We start from the raw sequence: 20572 nt of genomic DNA, 5'->3' as shown, positions 1-20572 counted from the left end.
GCCTATTCAAAACAAAGGCGTAGTTTGATGACGCCAAGTTGTTATGGCATTACTCTGTGCGTTCGCTCAGCGGCTCTTATGACGCTTGTTGCACACTGCAGTAAGAGTAAAGCGTTTCTGCAAAATAACTGAGGGTAACGCAGATATGACGCAATTGACAGGCGACTCCCTCACGCGTCCCGATTCCTTGGTTAAAGTAGCAATTTTCTCACAATTTACAAATAGTTGAAGACATTTGGGATATTGTACTCAACTGAGCAAAATATATAACACTGGCCTAGTGGTTTTTGGATATTTTACTGAAAAAAATGTTACATAGTGCACCTTTAACAGAGGAAGGCACATTTTGAGCACACCAATCTAAACACAGAAACTTGAAACAGTTCCTGTTCAACATACCTGTAATTTACTATTAGAGAAAAACAGTTTGAAGAGACTTTGAGTCAGTTTGAGTCTGTAGAACATCTGGTCCCTGTAAAAAACAATAAAACAACTGTGAACATGTTGATATCAAGAGCAGCTAGGAACTACAACTAGGAATACAATATTTATTTCTAGTTAGAAATGTAAATCAAATGTAAGTCATATGTTGAAATTGGGCAAAAACCTACAATTATACATAACCTTGCTTACCTATCTCCTGTCAACACAGGCCCCCCTTCTCCACTTGCCACCCATTGTGCATTTCATCGGTCCTCTAAAGTTGTGAGGAGGTAGTCTCACGCAGCCAGACCTTCAGGCAGACGGCAGAAGGTCTGGATTTTTTCGCATCTTTCATTGGCCAAGGACCGCCCAAGAGAATGTTTGACTGACATGTAACAAAACCAATCACAGTTGCGCTCCATCACGTTTGGGGTCATGAGAATATAAAGTCGATGACCTTGCAATAACAGACCGGCGTGCATATATAAATAGCCACAAACTTAAAAATCCAGCGTTTAGTTGATCCTGGTAAGCACTCATTGTCACAGTTGTAAACACAACGTTGTTTGTTGACAGCATTTGTTTCCAGGCACACCGTTAAAGAACGCAGCATACACGTCTTGCAGACATCCTGTAGAATTCAACCAATCAGATGACGACTTCAAAACTCCTGAAGTGTTTACAGAAAAGTGTACTATATGTATCAGATGTTCAGCCAATGTCCGTGGGCTTGACGTCTGAGGCTGAGACTAGTGAGGAGGTGGCTCCATTTTGTTTACTCAGGTTTAGCCCAACTGGGGCCCACCAGACATTCGCATGTGATCTCTCCCAGGCCTAGCTTCAGGAGAGGGCCCCAATATCCCCGCAGGCTGTGTCTCATCAAGTTCCCATTGCTTATATCATATCAGAGAGATTTAGTCTTTAGTGTCAAAAACGGTGTATGTCTAATGTGTTTAAGCTTCTCTTTAAAAAAAAGACAATAAGACAACAAATGCCCAGTGTCTTTATCATAAGAGACATTATCATAAACACATCACATTAGTTTTAATAAACTATACTTTCAAATACATTTTAGTTAGAGTAGGCACAACTGAATTATGTGCACATAAATGGTGTTGATTCATGTTTGGACCACTACAAAGCAGTACGATTGCTCCATGTATGCAGATGATGCAGTTTGCATAGCCCAAAGAATGTTGGCTCAAAGAATATATTCCCAGCCTGGTGTCTGTAAATTTTACATATATATTTTACATATTGTTCTTGAAACAAATTACTTTGTGGAAAAGATTTTACCTGAGGCTCACCCTCATCAGAACTAATCAAGATTCAAACAACATGTAATACTTCAGTTCTCTCAAACTGTTAGAAGGTGTGGGATAAAATCACAACAATCAGCATGTTTGGCTTGTAGGTTTATTACTAGTTACATATGTTTAATGTTTAAAAGCACACATTGTTACATCTTATCCCATGATGTAAAGATGCAAACCCCATCTGACTAATCAAAATCTGGGGCCTGTACCATGAAGCCGGTTTAGCTGGCTAACCAGATATGTTTAAGCTTAGTTTGTGCCAATCCTGGGTTTTAGGTACTATGAAAGTAGCTCGGCTTTAATCTGTGTTCGTCGCCATGGTATCTTACGCTGCACGGCTAACCTGCTCTGGGGCAGGTTATGTTCTGGATTCGAGATCTCAGACTTAAGTTTGACCAATCAGCTGTGAGCAAAAAATATGACGTAACTAATTCCCCGCATCTATTGCAATGGCTTCACCTTTTCTTCCAAATCCTGTGGACATCTCCGCGCAAATTGTTAGAAGAGCACTTTGTAGAGAAAGAGTTTTTAGGGACAGACAAAATCCGCTTGACTTTCCTGATCCGCAGTAGGAATCTGTTATCTTTGCAAACTTCTTGAGCCGCACATAACAAATGTGACTCGTCGGAGCCATGCCCTTACAGTACCGCATATGGTACGTATTGCGTTGCATTTTTTGCAAGTGGTACATACTTGTATGCGGCCGGTAATGCGGAGAATCAAGGGAAAAACACGGTTTGTCGAACCATTCGCAAGGTGGTCCTCAATCTGCAGGGGTACATAAATGGCTTCATTGTGTTCCCTGGATCTCACAATTTTCCCCTTTTCTGTTCTATGACAGGGCTTTTTGACGGCCGGAGACAGGGGTTATGCATGCCAGAGGTTTTTGCTAACTCCCTATCCTGACCCTCAGACGGGGCAACAGTGTGGCCCTCAGTAAAACCAGGGTCAAGATCGAGAGGACCTTTGGCATCCTAAAGGCGCATTTCAACTGCCTTCGGCGCTTAAGAGTGTCACCAGAGCAGGCATCACAGATAGTGGCTGCATGTGCCATTCTGCACAATATAGCCAATATCAGAAAGAAGCGAGTACCACCACAAAACCAGCTTCTCCCCAATGAAATTGACCCCATCACACTTGACCACCCTGGGGCAGCTGTCAGAGATGCAATCACAACACAATATTTTACTTAATAAAAGCACACTGACACTGCAGACTGTTCCCTTTCGAAAGGGAACTCTCGCTGCGTCTAGCTGACGCTATGGGGAACGCCTCCAGCGTCACAGGTGTCTGAAGCTACTATCGAATCACGTCAATCCTATTGACCGACGACAACCCATGACGTCATCACTATGCGACCCGGAAGTATATAAGGGCGCTGTGCCAACACATACACATCTTTCTCGTCTTCAGGGACTGTCTGTAAAGCGGTAAATTCTACGGATCCTGGTAAAAGACTTTTGTAACATTATGAAACGCACTGAGAAGAGGCAGAACTGCTTCAGGAAGTGTGCCGACCCGTGTCAGAGATTTCTGACACCGGAAGACACACACACTCTATGTGTTTTCTGCTTGGGAGAAGAGCATGCACAAGCAGTTCTTGAGGGTTCTGCTTGTGCAAATTGTGAGAGGTTTCCGCTGCGAACTCTCCGCTCTCGTTTGGCCCTCTTCTCGAGGGAAGGGGGCGCTTCATCTGGCGCAACCGATGTGGGTTCCACTCCCGCTGAGGCGGAGCGGCTACGCACATCGTGGGGCTCCCAGATGGAGCTCGCCGATCGTCTGGAGAGAGGCGTTGTTCTCTCAGACGATCCAGCGGCTGACGAGAGTGAGCTGCAGGTCGACGTGGAGAATGGCAGTTCTCCGAGAAGCTCTGCAGCGAGTGCTCTTCTGGACGGGCAGGAGATGGCTGAGGAGGGTGGTAACAACAACCAGGATCAGCCTGGATCCTCTCAGCCACCCTGTCCCGCGTACGCTGAGCTGCTGGACACTGTGGAGCGCGCCGCGGGCAGGCTGAGGCTGCCTTGGCGGCGCGCTAGGGGAGAGATCGCACGTGGTAGACTCGACGATCGGTTTCTCCCCGGCCACAGCCCAGTACCTCAGGCGAGCCTTCCATTCCTCCCGGACCTCCATGATGAGGTCCGGGCGGCATGGAGGAACCCGTACTCCGCCCGCATCCACCGGCATCAGCGAGCTAGTTTCGCTGATGTCGAGGGGATGGCGGAGCACGGGTATGTGTCGATGCCCCCCATGGACGAGACGTTCGCGAACTATCTCGTCTCAGGGCGTGCATCGACACTGAGAGCTCCAACTCTGCCATCCCGACCGCTGAGGGCGACTGCGCGGTTGAATGGCAGAGCGTACGCGGCAGCAGGTCAGGCTGGTGCGACCCTGCACACGATGGCTGTGTTGCAGGCGTACCAGGCGGATCTGCTGGAAGACCTCGACCAGGGGGCGGGGCTGTCCCCTGAGGCGGTGGCTGAGTTGCGCCGCACCACAGACCTGGCTCTCCGGGCCACTAAACAAACCGCTGCCGCGATCGGGCGGTCGATGGCGGCGATGGTGGCCACGGAGAGGCACCTGTGGTTGAGCTTGGCTGACATCGGGGAGAAAGAAAAGAGCTTTCTCCTCGATTCACCAGTTTCGCCCTCTGAACTTTTTGGCACCTCCGTAGAGGCGGTGGTTGGGAAGTTCAGAGAGGCGAAGGCGCGCTCAGCCGCATTTAAAAACTGTATACCGCTGAGGTCTGCGTCCGCACCCAGGCAGGCGGGACCTGGTCCATCGCGGCTCGAGGGCCGTAGAATGGACCAGAGAGTGAGCGTCTCTTCCCGTGCCCCTCCTCCGTTGAGGAGTAGGACACAGAGGAGACGCCAGTCCCGCAGGAAAAGGGATCTTAGGGAGGTGATCCAGGACAAGCGCTCCCGGCGTTGGTAATGGGTCACCTCCTTTGAGGGGATTTCAATCCTACCCTCTCCCTTTTCCTTTTTAAAATGCCTTTTTAATGCAACATTTTAACATTCTATGTCTTTTAAATCCCAGGCGCTTCTTACATCAGGCCTGAGGCGGGCCTATGATGATTAGAACAGTGGTTCTGACGGCCCGCCGTAGCTTGGTTAGTGAGAGCGCCACTTTCAGGCATGCAAGGGCGGTAGAACATCGCGGTGATAGCTGCTTGGTGAGTCTTCGCTCTACGTGCCGCAGGTGAGAGTGGTAATTTTTTGTGTTGAAACACTAAAAAATGTGCTTCTTACAGAGACACCATTCCCTGTTGCAGTACGGGATTTTTCTGAGACGGAGCTAACTGAAGTTTTCTCCCTGTAGGTGGCTTATGTCAGCATCAGGTGCTGCTTGAGTATGTGTTGGCCTTCCCTTCTGCGATTGAGTTATCGCGGGGCTGGCCACCGCTCATGGTATCATAGTTTTGTATTAAGGCCTCCTCTCAGTGTGAGAGTGGTGTTTAGGCCGCCGATCTTTCTATTGAAATGTTTGCGGGATACTAAGCGGTAGCACACCCTTCTGGGAGAATGGAGTGTTGTCTTTCTACCGCTTAGGGTTTTTTACTATATACCTTCGGTAAGCCACCGCAGGTTAGAATAGTTTGTCTCCTTCAGAGTGTTTGTTAGAGACTGATGCCGGAGCTTCAGTTGGGCATTTGGCTTAGGCTATGTGGATGAGGGAGCTGCATTGCTGAGGCACTGTCACCTCTGGTCGTCACTTCGTGATTTTGAGCCTTCTTGTACCATCCCTGTGGTAGCCTCCTCTCAATTGAGAGTCGTTTTTGTCAAAGCAATAATAGTATTAGTCAGCCAGTGGATCTAACTGTCAAGGGTTTCATAGCAGTCAGTTAAACTTGCTACCAGGTGGTAGGCCTCACCAGGCCTCCTTGGAGGCGAGTTCCTGAGTTGGATACTCGGGGAGCTAGCATTGCTTGCTATCAGGTAGTAGGCCCCTTCAGGCCTCCTTGAGGGCGAGAGCCGAAAATAAGGCGTGAATTTGATATGGCTAGCCTGATGGCTATCAAGCGGTAGGCCTCATCAGGCCTCCATGGAGACGAGCCCCTAGGGTCTTTTTTGTTACTCTCACATTGTGCAATGTGTTTGATATCAGTTGGCAGGCCTTTGAAGCTAGGCCTCGCTGGAGGAGCGCTCTGAGTCTCAGTCGCTTGACAGCTAGCACGGCTGAGGTAGTGCTAGCAGGTGGTAGGCCTCACTAGGCCTCTCTAGTAGGCTTGCTCTCAGATAGAAGGCCTCTTTAGGCCTCTCTTTTGAGGGTGAGCTTCCGGTAGAAGTTCCCGGGCAGCTAGCATAGCTTGCTATCTAGGTAGGCCTCACCAGGCCTCCTGGGAAGGCAAGTATCGATGCAGGGCATCGTGAAAAATAGCCCGGCTGGCTTTCAGGGTATAGGCTACAATAAGCCTCCTTGATGGTCGGCTGTTAGGTGGAAGGCCTCAGTCAGGCCTCCCGGGAGGCAAGTACCGATGTGTGGGCATCGGGAGTATTTTAGCCTGGCAGGCTACTCAGGTGGTAGGCCTTATCAGGCCTCCCTGAAGGCAGAAGAACCAGCCTAGCTGGCTATCAGGGTGTAAAGAGCCATTACGCTCCCCTGAGGGTCGGCTGCCAAGTAGGCCTTTATAGGCCTCTTGATCAGGCATATTATCAGTTGGAAGGCCTCGCTAAAAAAAGCAGGCCTCACTGGAGGAAGTACCGATAATCACATCGGGACAACTGGCCTGCCGGCTAGCAGGTTGCAGGCCTCATCAGGCCTCCCTAAAGGCCTGTTGTAGTGGAAGCAGGCTAAAATGGGTGGAAGGCTTTACAAAAGCTTCCCTGAAAAGGAGTTCCCAGGTCATGGTCACTAGATCAGTAGTATATATTGCTATCTGACAGTAGGCCTGTACCGGGCTTATCCCAGAGGCCGGTAGTAGGCCTTATTAGGCCTCCCTAAGGCGTTCTTGGGGCCCACTCACTTGAGAAACAGTTAGGAACGAAAAATAAACAGGTAGTAGGCCTCTCCAGGCCTCCCTAAAAGACTGGCTATCAGGTTGTAGGCCTCAATAGGCCTCCCTTGAGGGCGAGTTCCTGAGTCAGGATGCTCGGCTAGCCTGCGTAGCTTGACTGTCAGGTAGCAGGCCTTCATTTGGCCTCCTTGAGAAAACAAGTTCAGTTTTCCAGCCTTGACAGACAGCTTCAACTGTTATCAGGTGGCCCACGGGACCTCCCTAGATGTAACCTCAGCAGTAAGCATGCTTCGCTGGCAGGTGGTAGGCCTCTTTAGGCCTCCCTGAAGGTGAGCTCGAACGCTCTATAAGTTGGCATATATTGCTGTCAGGTAGTAGGCCTCTCTAGGCCTCCCTGAAGGTGAGCTTGAACGCTCTGTAAGTTGCCAGCATGGCGTGCTGTTAGGTAGTAGGCCTTTATAGGCCTCCCTGGGGGATAAACCTTTTATCAGGTAGTAGGCCCACCGGGCCTCCTTGAAGGCGAAGTTCCCGAGGTAGGCACTTCTTAGTTACCAGTTCTCTGTCTTAGAACTGGTCATAGTTGGCCTACAGCTGGAGGTTACCCGCCAGGCAGGCTCAGCTGCTCCCCTCACTGAGGGTCGTCTATGAGCACACAGCCGCCTGAGCCTGGTCAGACGGTTGTAGGCCTCTCGTGAGGCCTCCTTGTTAGATCAGTCCGTAGGCCTTTCCGGCCTCCTTATTGCTTTGAAACACAAGCACCTGATAGATCCTTGATTGAGCAGGCAGACTCCCCTCGCTAGCAAGGGTTGTAAAGCGCTATGCTGAGTATTGCTCTCTTGGATAACCCGTCTCTGAGTTCCGGGCTGAGTAGGACTGCCAGTTTTTCAGTCCCTTAGTTTGGATGCCTCCTGGGCACCATCCAGAGGCTCTGTCTCTGAAAAGACAGGGTTGGCTAAACCGAAGTGTCCATAACTCTTAGGGCACCAGGTCAGGCCTCCCTGGTGGCATTCGGGAGAACTTGTTTCCCGAAGAGTGACTGGCCAGGGTTCCCTCGGGTCCCCTAGCCACATTCCCTTAAAGTAACCCCTTCTGTTGAAGTAGTGGTCTCGGGCCTTTGAGCAGTCTGGATAAGAACCTCACGCAGTTGCGTTAAGGTTCCGATTAGATGTATAGCTTGGGCTATGACCGTAGGGAATGCTGTCGCTGACAGCCCAGTGTGACCTGAGGGAGTGGCTCAGGTTTTTGTTCAGTTGAATTTACTTGTGTTGACAGTGGTCACTGCCACTAGGCAGACACTCCCCTCAGCATGGCGGCGTTGGTATATCGTTCCCCATAGCGTCAGCTAGACGCAGCGAGAGTTCCCTTTCGAAAGGGAACGTTCTAAGGTTACGTATGTAACCTCTGTTCCCTGAGAACAGGGAACGAACGCTGCGTCGCTTTGCCATGCTTCAGGGCCTGTCTGCCACACAGTCCCTTCAGACGAGAAGATGTGTATGTGTTGGCACAGCGCCCTTATATACTTCCGGGTCGCATAGTGATGACGTCATGGGTTGTCGTCGGTCAATAGGATTGACGTGATTCGATAGTAGCTTCAGACACCTGTGACGCTGGAGGCGTTCCCCATAGCGTCAGCTAGACGCAGCGTTCGTTCCCTGTTCTCAGGGAACAGAGGTTACATACGTAACCTTAGAACGGTCTCAAACTAATGTATTGGTCATGTGGCTAGGGAGGAAGAAAGAGAGCAAGAGAAAGTTACATTAATAAATATTCATAGAGTGTTCATACTAAAGTGTTATTTGGTTAAATAAATTCACATACTGAGATCTGTTTTTTTTTCAGCTGTTTGATCTCCAATTTATATTTTTTAATTTGGAGCCTCCTCAGCTCACAGTCCAGCTCCTTTAGTGAACAGTCTAGTTCTAGACTCATTTTGAAACATAATTCCACCACAAACAATCATTTATTGTTTTCTGGAGGTTAAATCAAAATCACAAAAAGTGGCATGACTTTATATACAAACATAGGACTGACTGTAATTTATGTCAAGGGTTTAAAGCATTCCTACCTTCTGTAGCCCATTGAGGTAGAGGACTCAGTTTCTGGGGCAGGTTGTGAAAAATCCTACAGTAAAAAAGATAAGTGTAAGGGCCAGTCACTTATTTATGACACATTCAAATGTGTGCCATAATAAAAAAGCCCAGTGCATTCACCTCAGCAACTGTCTCAGAACACATAGAGTGTCTTCATCATTTGCGTCACCCTAATAAATAAAATTAGGCCAATATAAAGCATAACTGTTAATAACCTGTAAAGCAGGTTATGGTCATGGTGTTCTGTCTGCTGCAAAGTGCATACTGACATCTGTGTGGGAGACTGCGCATGTGTGCCTGCTTCAACAGGGACACTGTATTTCCCTCTACAGCAGAACATAGAGTCAGAAAAATTTGAAGTCATTCGAGTAATAAAAAAAAATAATTAGTAATGCATTGTACACATACCCAGTGTCACTTGCTTAGAGGAGCCAGCACCAGGGTCAGATTGCGCAGCATCTGTAATGCCATCCATAATTGGCCTCCCCGTATTGTTACTTAGCGCCAACTCCTCCGCCACAGTGTATTCTGGAGGAGGTGGCCCTCCCCAGTTTTCCAGATTTCACACTTTTTTCTGTTTGCTGTTTATGATAAAATGTTCACAAAAATAATAAAAGGTTGTGGTAAATACTCACCACTTTGAATTATATTTTTATCTTTTGTGTTGATCTGCTGCCAAAAATGTTTGGAGTTGGGTTGCATCTAAAAATCAATTAATATATATTTTTTTAGGATGTAACATATATATATACACACACACACACACACACACACACACACACACACACACACACACACACACACACACACACACACACACACACACACACACACACACACACACACACTCATTTCATTTTAGCATTTAATACATTTTTAAAATCAAAAGTTGTAACTGTTTACATTAGTTAGGTCTAATGCACAGTGAAGTAACATAGTAACATGAGTAACATGAACAAGTATTTTAGAAAAACGATTGTTCATTGTTAGTTCATGTTAGCTAATGCATTAACCTTTTAACAAATACAACCTTATTGTAAAGTGTTACAAGCGAACACATACATATAGGCTGCATTATATACATAATTTTACATTAATTAATTTACTTTTCTTTTTTTTTACTTCGTATTAATGCAATCAGCAATCTTCCTCCAACATTCTTCTCTTTTTTTGGCAGCAGAGACAGTGTTACTGCGTGCTTGAAATACAGTTTTATATTCTTCATAATATATAGCTCTCGCTCTATCCATATCGAACGCGATTGGTTGTTCAGTGCCGACGATAATCTTTTATGTGTGAGCACGCGTGAAGTAATCATAGCTTAAGGATCAAAGCCTGAGTTGACAGAGAAATTTGATGAGCTGCGTCATGGTACTGTAACAGTAATGATTCAATCAGTCATGTGGCAGGATAGACCAAAGTCTGAACACCTCACAGCCCTCATGACTTGTCTAATCAAATCATACTTAAACAAAAGGCCTGTGTGTTACGCTGATTAGATCCGAGGCGTCATCATGTAGCCGCAAGAGATTGGAGCGTTGAACTCTTTGGGCGTCGACCTTCCCCTCTATAAAAACTGCAACCGACCATAAACTCTTTGCATTTCCGCCACCACAAGGAACGGACCTCTTGGCATTTCGCCTTGAAGGGGAAGACCAACCCTGGAGGGCTCTTGCGAAAGGACTGTGAAGCTCTCTCTCTCTCTCTCTCTCTCTCTCTCTGTCTCTCTGTCTCTCTCTATCTCCCTTGTTAATTCTTCTTCCCTTTTTATTATTCGTTAAGTTTCATGTTTCCTTGTTTGTACCATATTGTTTGTTTTCTCCTATATACAGAGGTGTCAAAAGTATTCGCATTCATTACTCAGGTAGAAGTATAGATACTGGGGTTTAAAAAGACTTCTGTAGAAGTTGAAGTATCAACTCAAGCTTTTTACTCAAGTAAAAGTGTAAAAGTACTGGTTTCAAAACTACTTAAAGTATAAAAGTAGTTGTAAGTAATGTAAGGGGAAAAAATGCCATTAAAGGGGTAGTTCACCCAAAAATGAAAATTCTGTCATCATTTACTCACCCTCAAGTTGTTCCAACCGGTATGAGTTTCTTTGTTCTGAAGATTGAAAAATGTTTGTAAACAAAACGATTATATGCAATCATTGACTGCCATAGTATTTCCCCCTACTATGGCAGTCAATGGTTGCTCTATCTGCTTGGTTACAAACATTATTCAGAATATCTTCAGAACAAAGAAACTCATACCGGTTGCAACAACTTGAGGGTGAGTAAATGATGACAGAATTTTCATTTTTGGGTGAAGTATCCCTTTAAGGACAAAATATTAGGCTGCGCCACAGTGCATACCCCACCTCCTCAAAAAAACATTTTCTAAAGGCCATAATGACTATAATGTTATATTAAAAAGTTAATGTTGAACATTTTTAGATGCACTTGCGTTTCAGCCGCATATATTCCCATTGAAAAGGAACGCATTTTAGGTCAATGCAAATACATTAAAGAACCATATGTGTACTACTGAGCATTAACGTGTTTCATGGAGCGGAAGATTTGATGACTAATTGCCTATAAATATTTTAAAGGTGCAAAAAGTCAAAATTCAGAGGCATGTTATCAATAACCATTTTTTGAATGTGTGATCAGTGTGGCCAGATTGGGTAGACAATTTCCAGCCCAAAATCCTCACCAAATGTACATTTATATAAAAAAAAATGGTTATTGATTACATGCCTGGTTATTGATAACAATTTTGCACCTCTTACAATACTTATAGGCAACGAGTCACTCTAAGAAAAAAACCCAAAACTTTAACTGCCAAAATAATGTGATATTATTTTATTGCCATACCAGTCAATGTTGATAAGCAAGTTACCATTTTATCTCCTTAAAACATAACATTGATGATAAAAAAATAAATTTAAAAAAAATCCCAATAAAACGGATCAAATATGACTATATGTCCAGGTAGAAACTGTCAAAACGGCTATCCATCAGAAAAACACATACATAATTTTCAATGTCAACAGTAAGAAGCCAATTTACGTGCAAAAAGTGTCCAATATAGAGATTGGAAAAAGCAATGTAATTAACAGGCATTTCACACATTAATGCACACACCACTGCCAAAATGCGTAATTCATTGATACTGTACAATAATCCGTCAACAAATAAATAACAACAATGCGCTTACCTTTGTGTTGCACTTTGCTTTGACAAAACTACAGTACGTCTTTCGTGAAGTTTTCGGATTAATCGTTGATTTTAACCTCTTTCAGCAGCTGTCGGTGTTGCTAGTTGCAGATGTCCTAAGTGTGTATGATGATGGACTGGAGTCACGGTTATATTTATAAAGAGTCTTCGAGTCACAGGTGTCAATTCACGTTTGAGAGTTGAGTCACTCTCCCACTCTTTACTGTAGATACAACTTACTGTATATTTATGCCACTGGCATAGCGATCACTGGAACATACAGCTACGAGTTACAGTCCCTCCAGAAAAACGTGATTATGCGATCGCGTGATTTAACGCATAATCAGCCAAAGTCCGCATATTCATGCGGGGGCCGCATTTTTTCAAATACGCCGCACTTTCGCCGCATAAATTGCCTATTTCCGCGTGCAAAATATGCGGGGCTATCATGATTTCATAATCCCCGCATTTTCGTTGCAAAAAAAGTCATATATATTAGCAGAAAGTTGAAAAATTTTCGTTTACTTCACACAAGAGCCGCCATTTCCGCCTCTTGCCATGGGAACGTTTTGAAGTGACGTGATTACCCGACGCGAACGTCATCGAAAAGCTTCAAACCCCGTGGAGAAACCATAGATACCGGTGAAACCATGATGAAGCACAAACTCCCATTGGCCAACAAAAATAACAGCAAAAGAGCAAAGCAGTTTCCCTGTGTGCTGACTGATTTCAAAACACAGCATCATGAAGCTTTGAAGCGTTATGAATCAATGAGTCGATTCAGCGGTTTGAAGCGTTATGAATCAATGAGTTGATTCAGCGGTTTGAAGCGTTATGAACCAATGAGTCGATTCAGCGGGTTGGATCGCCAAAGTCACGTATTTCAGCAGTTTGACACGCGATCCGAATCATGAATCGACTCGATGATTCATAGCATCATGATGCTGTGTTTTGAAATCAGTCATCACTATATAAGTCGTTATTTAGTTTTTTTTGCACACAATAACTATTATCGTCGCTTCATAAAGTTATTGTAGAACCACTGTAGTGAGATGGACTTTGTAACGACGTCTTTAGTAGGCTACCTTTTATGGGTCTTGAGAGTGTACATTGTGCCAATGGAGGCCTTTCTGAGCCATCGGAATTCAACTAAAATATCTTAATTTGTGTCCAACAACATAAAGGGAAGTCATTAATGACAGAATTTTCATTTTTAGGTGAACTAACCCTTTAAGAGATTGCACTTTGTGCATTGGAAGCACTCAAATGTCTGTTTTGTATAGCGACATCTGTAAAACAGGAAGTTATTTATTAATTTTTTCAGAAGTTGTAGCATATTCCTTTTGTAAAGCTACAGAACTTGATTGACTAAATGTTTTGTAAATTTGAGCCATTATTAAGGTCTTCAATAAAACAAGATGAGAACTTAAATATTCCAGCACTTTCTGTGATGTAGTGCTTTTTTTCTCTTTCTCATCAAACCGCGGTTTTTGCAAGTTCCCGCAATTTTATCGCATAAAATTGCATAAATATCCCGCATTTTTCATCGCATTTTTTAAGAAAACGTGCCGCATAATCAAGGATTTTTGCCCGCAACAATCACAAAAAAAAGCCGCATTTTTCTGGAAGGACTGGAGTTATCGCGCTAAAAACACGGCTAAAGTCATGAATGAGCACGTCTGCCTGCTGAACGCTGATTGGCTGAAAGTGCGTGCTCGTCGGCGAGAACCCGCCCTATCTGGCAGCATGGTGTGTGATTTGTGCAGGTGCAGGCGTGATTGATCGCCTACAACCCAATAGGCTGTCGGAATGGTTTGTGTTTATCCTTCTCATCCAACCACAATCAAATCTGGATAGTTTTTTTTTTTTTTATGACAATCCGGAATTAAAACATGCCGAAATGGAATAGGAGTAACGAGGCTATTTTTAAAGAGTAGAAAGTACAGATAATTGCTTGAAAATGTAAGGAGTAGAAGTAAAAAGTAGGCTGAAAAATAATTACTCCAGTAAAGTATAGATACTCAAAATTTCTACTTAAGTAAGGTAACGAAGTATTTGTACTTCGTTACTTGACACCTCTGCCTATATATATATGCATATTTTCCCCGTATGAATCATAGCTTTGTAAACTGTAGTTGTTTTATTAAAACCCAATGATTGCATTAAATTGAATCCGTATTGTTTTGCTCACAAATATCAATAAATAAATATAAAGTCCATGAGACGTAAGATTTTAGCTACCCATTTAAGCTTGATTTTCCTGTATTACTACTTCAGTAATACAAATTGTACAAACATAAGAGACATTATTTGTCCTGATCAAACAGATCAATGTTTCTTAAGGTTTGTAAGATTGATAATTGATGAAGAAATCAATTTGGATAAAGGTTACTTTTAAATGATTAAAGGTTCCGTTATAAGTAATATTGTCTGTACAACAAGCAAATCATATTCATAGAATCATGAATATTAATACCATTTTAATTAATTATTCCCCGAAACTCATTGTTGCTACAGTACCAATAAAGCCTGATTGCATCGGTTTGGTTTTGTCAACTCAAAACCAATCCTGTAAAACCTGAGTTTGTTCAACTACCTTCATGGTATAGGCCCCAGGTTAAAACTGTCTCATTGTCACGATCACCAGTGTGAGTGCCCGTAATTATCACCAGAGGGCACTCCACCCCAGACTGTCACTCCATCAAGGACTACATTACCTACAATCCTCTGCCCTGATTCGTCAGCACTCATTGTTTTCACCTGTGTCTCATTTACCTCATTACCTCTGCCTATATCTAGCCTGTTCACCCTGTCATTCACTGTGAGGTTTTGTATGTTGTTACACTGCATCTCTGAGTGGTTTCCTGGTTCATGTCCCTTGGTTTTTGGATTTCTTGTCTGTCTTTGTTTCCAGCCTTGTGTGTTTGATTGTTTGGACTGGCTGCCTGTGTTTTGACCTGTTGCCTGTACTTTGGATTACGTGTCTGGATTGTCCCTCTAATAACTTGCTTTGTACCTTTTGATACTCCAAATGTGGTTGTGCAGTTTGTTGCATCAATCAATATAAGTCAATCAGCCATTGAGTTTTGCATGAATCAAGGTTGATACATGCCACCTGGATGTACAGTGCATTCACAGCGCTTCACTTTTTCCACATATTATGTTACAGCTTTATTCCAAAATTTCCCCTCAATTCTACAAACAATACCCAAATAATGACGTGAAAGAAGTTTGTTTGAAATCTATGCAAATGTATTAGAAATAAAAATAGTCACATGAACATAAGTATTCACAGCCTTTGCTCAATACTTTGTTGAAGCACCTTTGGCACCAATTACAACCTCAAGTCTTTTTGAGTATGATGCTACAAGCTTGGCACACCTATTTTTGAGCAGTTTCTCCCATTCTTCTTTCCATGACCTCTCAAACTCCATCAGGTTGGATGGGGAGCGTCTTTGCACCGTCATTTTCAGATCTCTCCAGAGATGTTCAATCTGCCTGGGCCACTCAAGGACATTCACAGAGTTGTCCTGTAGCCACTCCTTTGTTATCTTGGCTGTGTGCTTAGGGTCGTTGTCCTGTTGGAAGATGCACCTTCACCCCTGTCTAAGGTCCAGAGTGTTCTGGAGCAAGTTTTCATCAAGAATGTCTCTGTACATTGCTGCATTCATCTTTCCCTAGATCCTGACTAGTCTCCCAGTTCCTGCTGTTGAAAAACATCCCCACAGAATGATGCTGCCACCACCGTGCTTCACTGTATTGGCCACGTGAGGAGCAGTGCCTGGTTTCCTCCAGACATGACGCTTACCCTTTAGGCCAAAGAGTTAAATTTTCATCAGACCAGAAAATTTTGTTTCTCATGATCTGAGAGTCCTTCAGATGCCTTTTGGCAAACTCCATGCAGGCTGTTATGGGCTGTCTGGCTCCTTTACAAACATGCCTGATTAGTTGAGTGCTGCAGAGATGGTTGTTCTTCTGGAAGGTTCTGCTCTCTCCACAGAGAAATGCTGGAGATTTGTTAGAGTGACCATCAGGTTCTTGGTCAGAAATTTTTCTGTACCCTTCCCTTGATCTGTGCCTTGATTAAATCCTGTCCCGGAGGTCTACAGACAATTCCTTGGACTGCATGGCTTGGTTTGTGCTCTGACGTACACTTCTTCTTTTTTTTTATTCTTTTTGTTGCTTGGCAGATTGCATCCTTCATTTGTTACAAACTGCCACCTACTGTACATGAGTGTGTAGAGTGTTGCAGTAAACCTTTGGTTATTGAATCAAAAGGGGGGGCGCAAAAAAAAAAGAATTGTATTATTAAATCATTGTCTTTAAGGAAAATAAATAAGGTTCTAATTCTTCCGCTTTGCATTCCTTGTTCCCCAAGAATATCCTCAGTTATCGCCCATTTCTTGCCATCTTTGTCTCTGCTCACTTTGTCAACGCGGAGTGGGCGGTCGTGCGCGTTCGTGCGCATTGGGTGCGCAAGACCCCATTTCGCCTGGCGATGTGCAGCGCATTTTTTGTAACAGCGCGCGCGACTCCGCATCCGAAGCTGAACGAGTTCTAGGCGAATCTAGCCGAGCATGACGTCTCATCACACCGGCTCCCAGTTTGCACATACAAATTAGGTGCTTATATTTACAAAATGAGCCTACAAACGCAGAAATAAGCCCTTTTAAATAACGATCCATGTTTAATAAAAAAATTATCATGAAACTAAATGAAAATGTTTAGTGAAATTAGGAAATATTTAAGAGATCGTTAATTTAGTTGAATACATGTGTGCATTTTGTTCTCATGTCACAAGTAATATCAAGGTTTACTGAGTTTTACACAATTCTTTTGTAGTGTGGTTTTTGGTGAAGTGTACTAAAATACATATCATCACCTGAGTACATTAGCCCACTTCTTCTCGACGCTTTTTCCTGATGGTTTATAAAACAATTACTCCGAGTCGCCCTCTGTCGTTTCAAAGAATAGCACAACGGCGAGCGCGTCAAGTATAACGCCGCATTCACACGAGGCGTCGGCGTCAACGCTTCTCGTTTACTTTGAATGGGTGACGTCATGCGTTGACGAACTGAATTGTGGGTTCCGTTGCGTCGCTTCACTCGCGTTGCAAGCGGCAAAAGTTGAAGATTTCCCAACTTTTCAAGCGCCAACGCAGGCGTCATCCAATCAGATCACCCTATGCAAATATCCTAGAGCAGACACTAGCCAATAGCGTTCGTTTAAAACACCGGTGAATGAAGAGTGAATGAAGAGTGAAGAACGATCTAAAATGGAGGAAAAGCTAATAATTGCGTTGGGTAATCTTTACTACCAATCATTATTTACATACCGGGACACAAACTGGAGAGACCAGGCCTGGAAGGAGGTGGCAGAGACGGTTGGAGAATCTGGAATGTATCATGCTTGTATTCTGTCCGTGTACTATGTTTATCTTTGAATGACAGGCAGCATATCATATCATGTGTGGTTCAAATAGGCGCTATCCCCCACCCAATGAGGAATAAAATATTAAAGTGATCAGTTTTCATACACAAAATAATCTCACAGACTAGCTGTCAAAAAAGGCGCTTTTTTGTGTTGTGTTGTGGTCCAAGCGGCAAGTAATGTGATTAGCTGTTGTCACTATGACGGTTGCGTCAGCACCAAGCTTCAGCCACGCCCTTCGTCAAGCGTTGAAGCCAACGGCCCGGGTGAATGCGGCGTAAACGCCTCGTCCGTTTGGGGAGGAGCGCGCGCAGTCAGCGGAGGCTCGCGCTGCGGAGCCAGGCGAAAGTATAAACAAGGCTTTAGGTTCTGCTTCCAATTCCTGTTGCCACTTCAATGTTATTTCAAATTTTACTTTAGCTTTCGCTTCTCCTTTCCCTATTGGAGCATTCGTTTCTATTACTTTATTTTTTAGTGCCTTTTTAGCTAAATCAGCCAATTTAGCCTTTTCATTACCTCTAATTCCAATGTGTGCTGGAACCCAACAGAATTGAACTGTTATTCCTAGGCGTTTGAATATTTAACAGTATATTTCTAACCTCTACTATTAGATAATCTCTGACTGAAACTCCACTTTGTAAGCTCTGCAATACAGCCATTGAATCTGAGCATATTAGGGATTTTAATGGTTTTATCTCTTCTATTCACCTTAATGATGCTATTATACCAGTCATTTCAATTGAATATACTGAAAGGTAATTAGTCTATATTTCAAACCTTTTTTTAAATTCAGGAATGTAAATTCCTACACCACAATGACCATTTTGGTCTTTTGATCCATCTGTGTAAATGTTAATAAAACCATAAAATGAAGAAGACAAATATATTTCACTATTCAAGCAAAACTCTGTTCATCTGAGTGTTCTCTCTTTTCTTTCAAAAGTTCTATGTTGACTTCTGGCATTGGAAGCATCCAGGGAGGAACTTCACTCTATTGCTATTGCAGGACTAAACTCCAACTCTTTAATGCCGCACTGCTAAATGATGTAAGTCCCATCCAAACCCTTTAGCCTTTGTTTGATATTCCCAACAATCATTTAATACTGACACTGCTGGATTATTACTACTCCCTAGCAACCTAACCTATATGTTAATGCCAGCTTAATGAATCTTAATGTAAGTGGGGCTTCTTTTGTCTCTTCCAGTATAGCACTTGTTGGAGTCGTTTTAATAGCACCTATGACCATTCTCAGTGCTCTAAACTGAAAAATCTAAATCTAGCTTTGTTAAATTCGTTTGGCATGCTGTGCTATATACTATACAGCTATAATCTATAACTGACCTGATTAATGCTATTTATATATATATATATATATATATATATATATATATATATATATATATATATATATATATACTTATCAATTAAAGATTGTTTATCTACTCCCCAGCTATGTCCAGTAATCATTCTCCTCATATTTATGACTTTTTTCATTTAGTTTCAATGTGATTAATTTATTTCCATGTAAATTTTTTCTCCATCCAAACTCCTAGATATTTAAATTTCATAAATCTCTCCAGAGTTTGCTTGTAAATAAACAATTTGTGGTTATCAGCAACTTTCTTTCTTGTAAATAACATAACATTTGATTTTTGTATGGAACATTTAAATCCCCAGTCAACTCCCCTTTGTTCTAATAACTGAATTCTCTTTTGCATGATTGTTGTTATGTATGGAATATTTCTGCCTCTTTTCCACATTACAGCTATATCTGCATACAGTAATCCTTCACTTTCTTGTCCTAGTTTTACAAATATATCACGAATCATAAAATTGAATAAAATAGGACTGACATGCACTGTTAACTGTGGGAGCTTATAAAGACAGGTGTGTGCCTTTCCAAATCATGTCCAATCAACTGAATTTACCACAGGTGGACTCCAATCAAGTTGTAGAATGTCTCAAGGATGATCAATGGAAACAGGACGCACCTGAGCTCAATTTTGAGTGTCATGGCAAAGGCTGTGAATACTTATGTACATGTAGTTTGTTGTTTTTTTTATGTAATAAATTGCGAAGATTTTAAACAAACTTCTTTTACATTGTCATTGTGGGGTATTGTTTGTAGAATTGAGGAAAAAAATTATTAATTTAATCAATTTTGGAATAAGGCTGTAACAACAAAATGTGGAAAAAGCTGTGAATACTTTCTGGATGCACTATATGTCACTGTTGAGTAACTGCCCTTTTCAGGGTCAGATGTTGCCATCTGATCAGTTGTTGACTTGCTTTCCGTGTGTATCTATACTGGAGAAATTTAGACAGATTTACACACATAAAAACAATATAATTACCTTACTAAGTTACAAAATCGGTTGGTGTTTTCAAATCGTAATTGGTGCTTTCAACCACTGATTTGAGTTTACGGATCCTATGGCCCAAGATTCTGGGATAGGCTCCAGCATCCCTGCAACCCTATAGGATGTAGGCCTACATAGGACATAGGATTTGGAAAATCCATAAAGTTTGTATCATATGCACGCGAAAAACTGCGTACCATATGCATGCCAAAACTCATTTTGGCGTATACATTCCACGACATTGCACACTCGTATTATTTATATACACTGTAAAAACTAATTAGTTCAGTTTACTTAATTAAATTGTGCAAACTTGTTGCCTTAATTCAATTAAGTAAGCATCATAAGTCTAGAAAAAATTGCCCCGCCTCAAAAACACTTTGCCCGTCCGCCCGTCCACCCGCTTGTTTTTTTGCTTTGGCAAAATGGTACTCAAACCAGTCAAGTAATGTTTACTTGAGTTTTCTAAGTAACGAAGGCATAGCATGCAAATAGTTCAGATTACTTACTTGTTTTAAGTAAGGTCAACAAATTATTGGACATTAAGTAAAGTTTACTAAAAAAGTCTTAGTAAGAACAACTGTTGGATTTTACAGTGTACCACAGCTGCAGCTACAAACTTTTTGGATAAACAATGTCTAACTTTACGAAACCTAAACAACCTCGTTATGAATCAGAAAAACGTTGTGACAGTGTCCGAAATAAAACAGGGATTTGTATAAGAGATGCCTTTGAAAGATGGAGACGGCTGAAAACGGAGAATAATTTGAAGACTGATGCCAACGTTGCTAATTTTCTCCT

This window comes from Gobio gobio, assembly GCF_949357685.1.
Source record: "Gobio gobio genome assembly, chromosome: 9".
NCBI classification, from domain to species: domain Eukaryota; kingdom Metazoa; phylum Chordata; class Actinopteri; order Cypriniformes; family Gobionidae; genus Gobio; species Gobio gobio.
The sequence above is the reverse complement of the archived record's forward strand: the minus strand, read 5'-3'. Positions refer to the sequence as shown.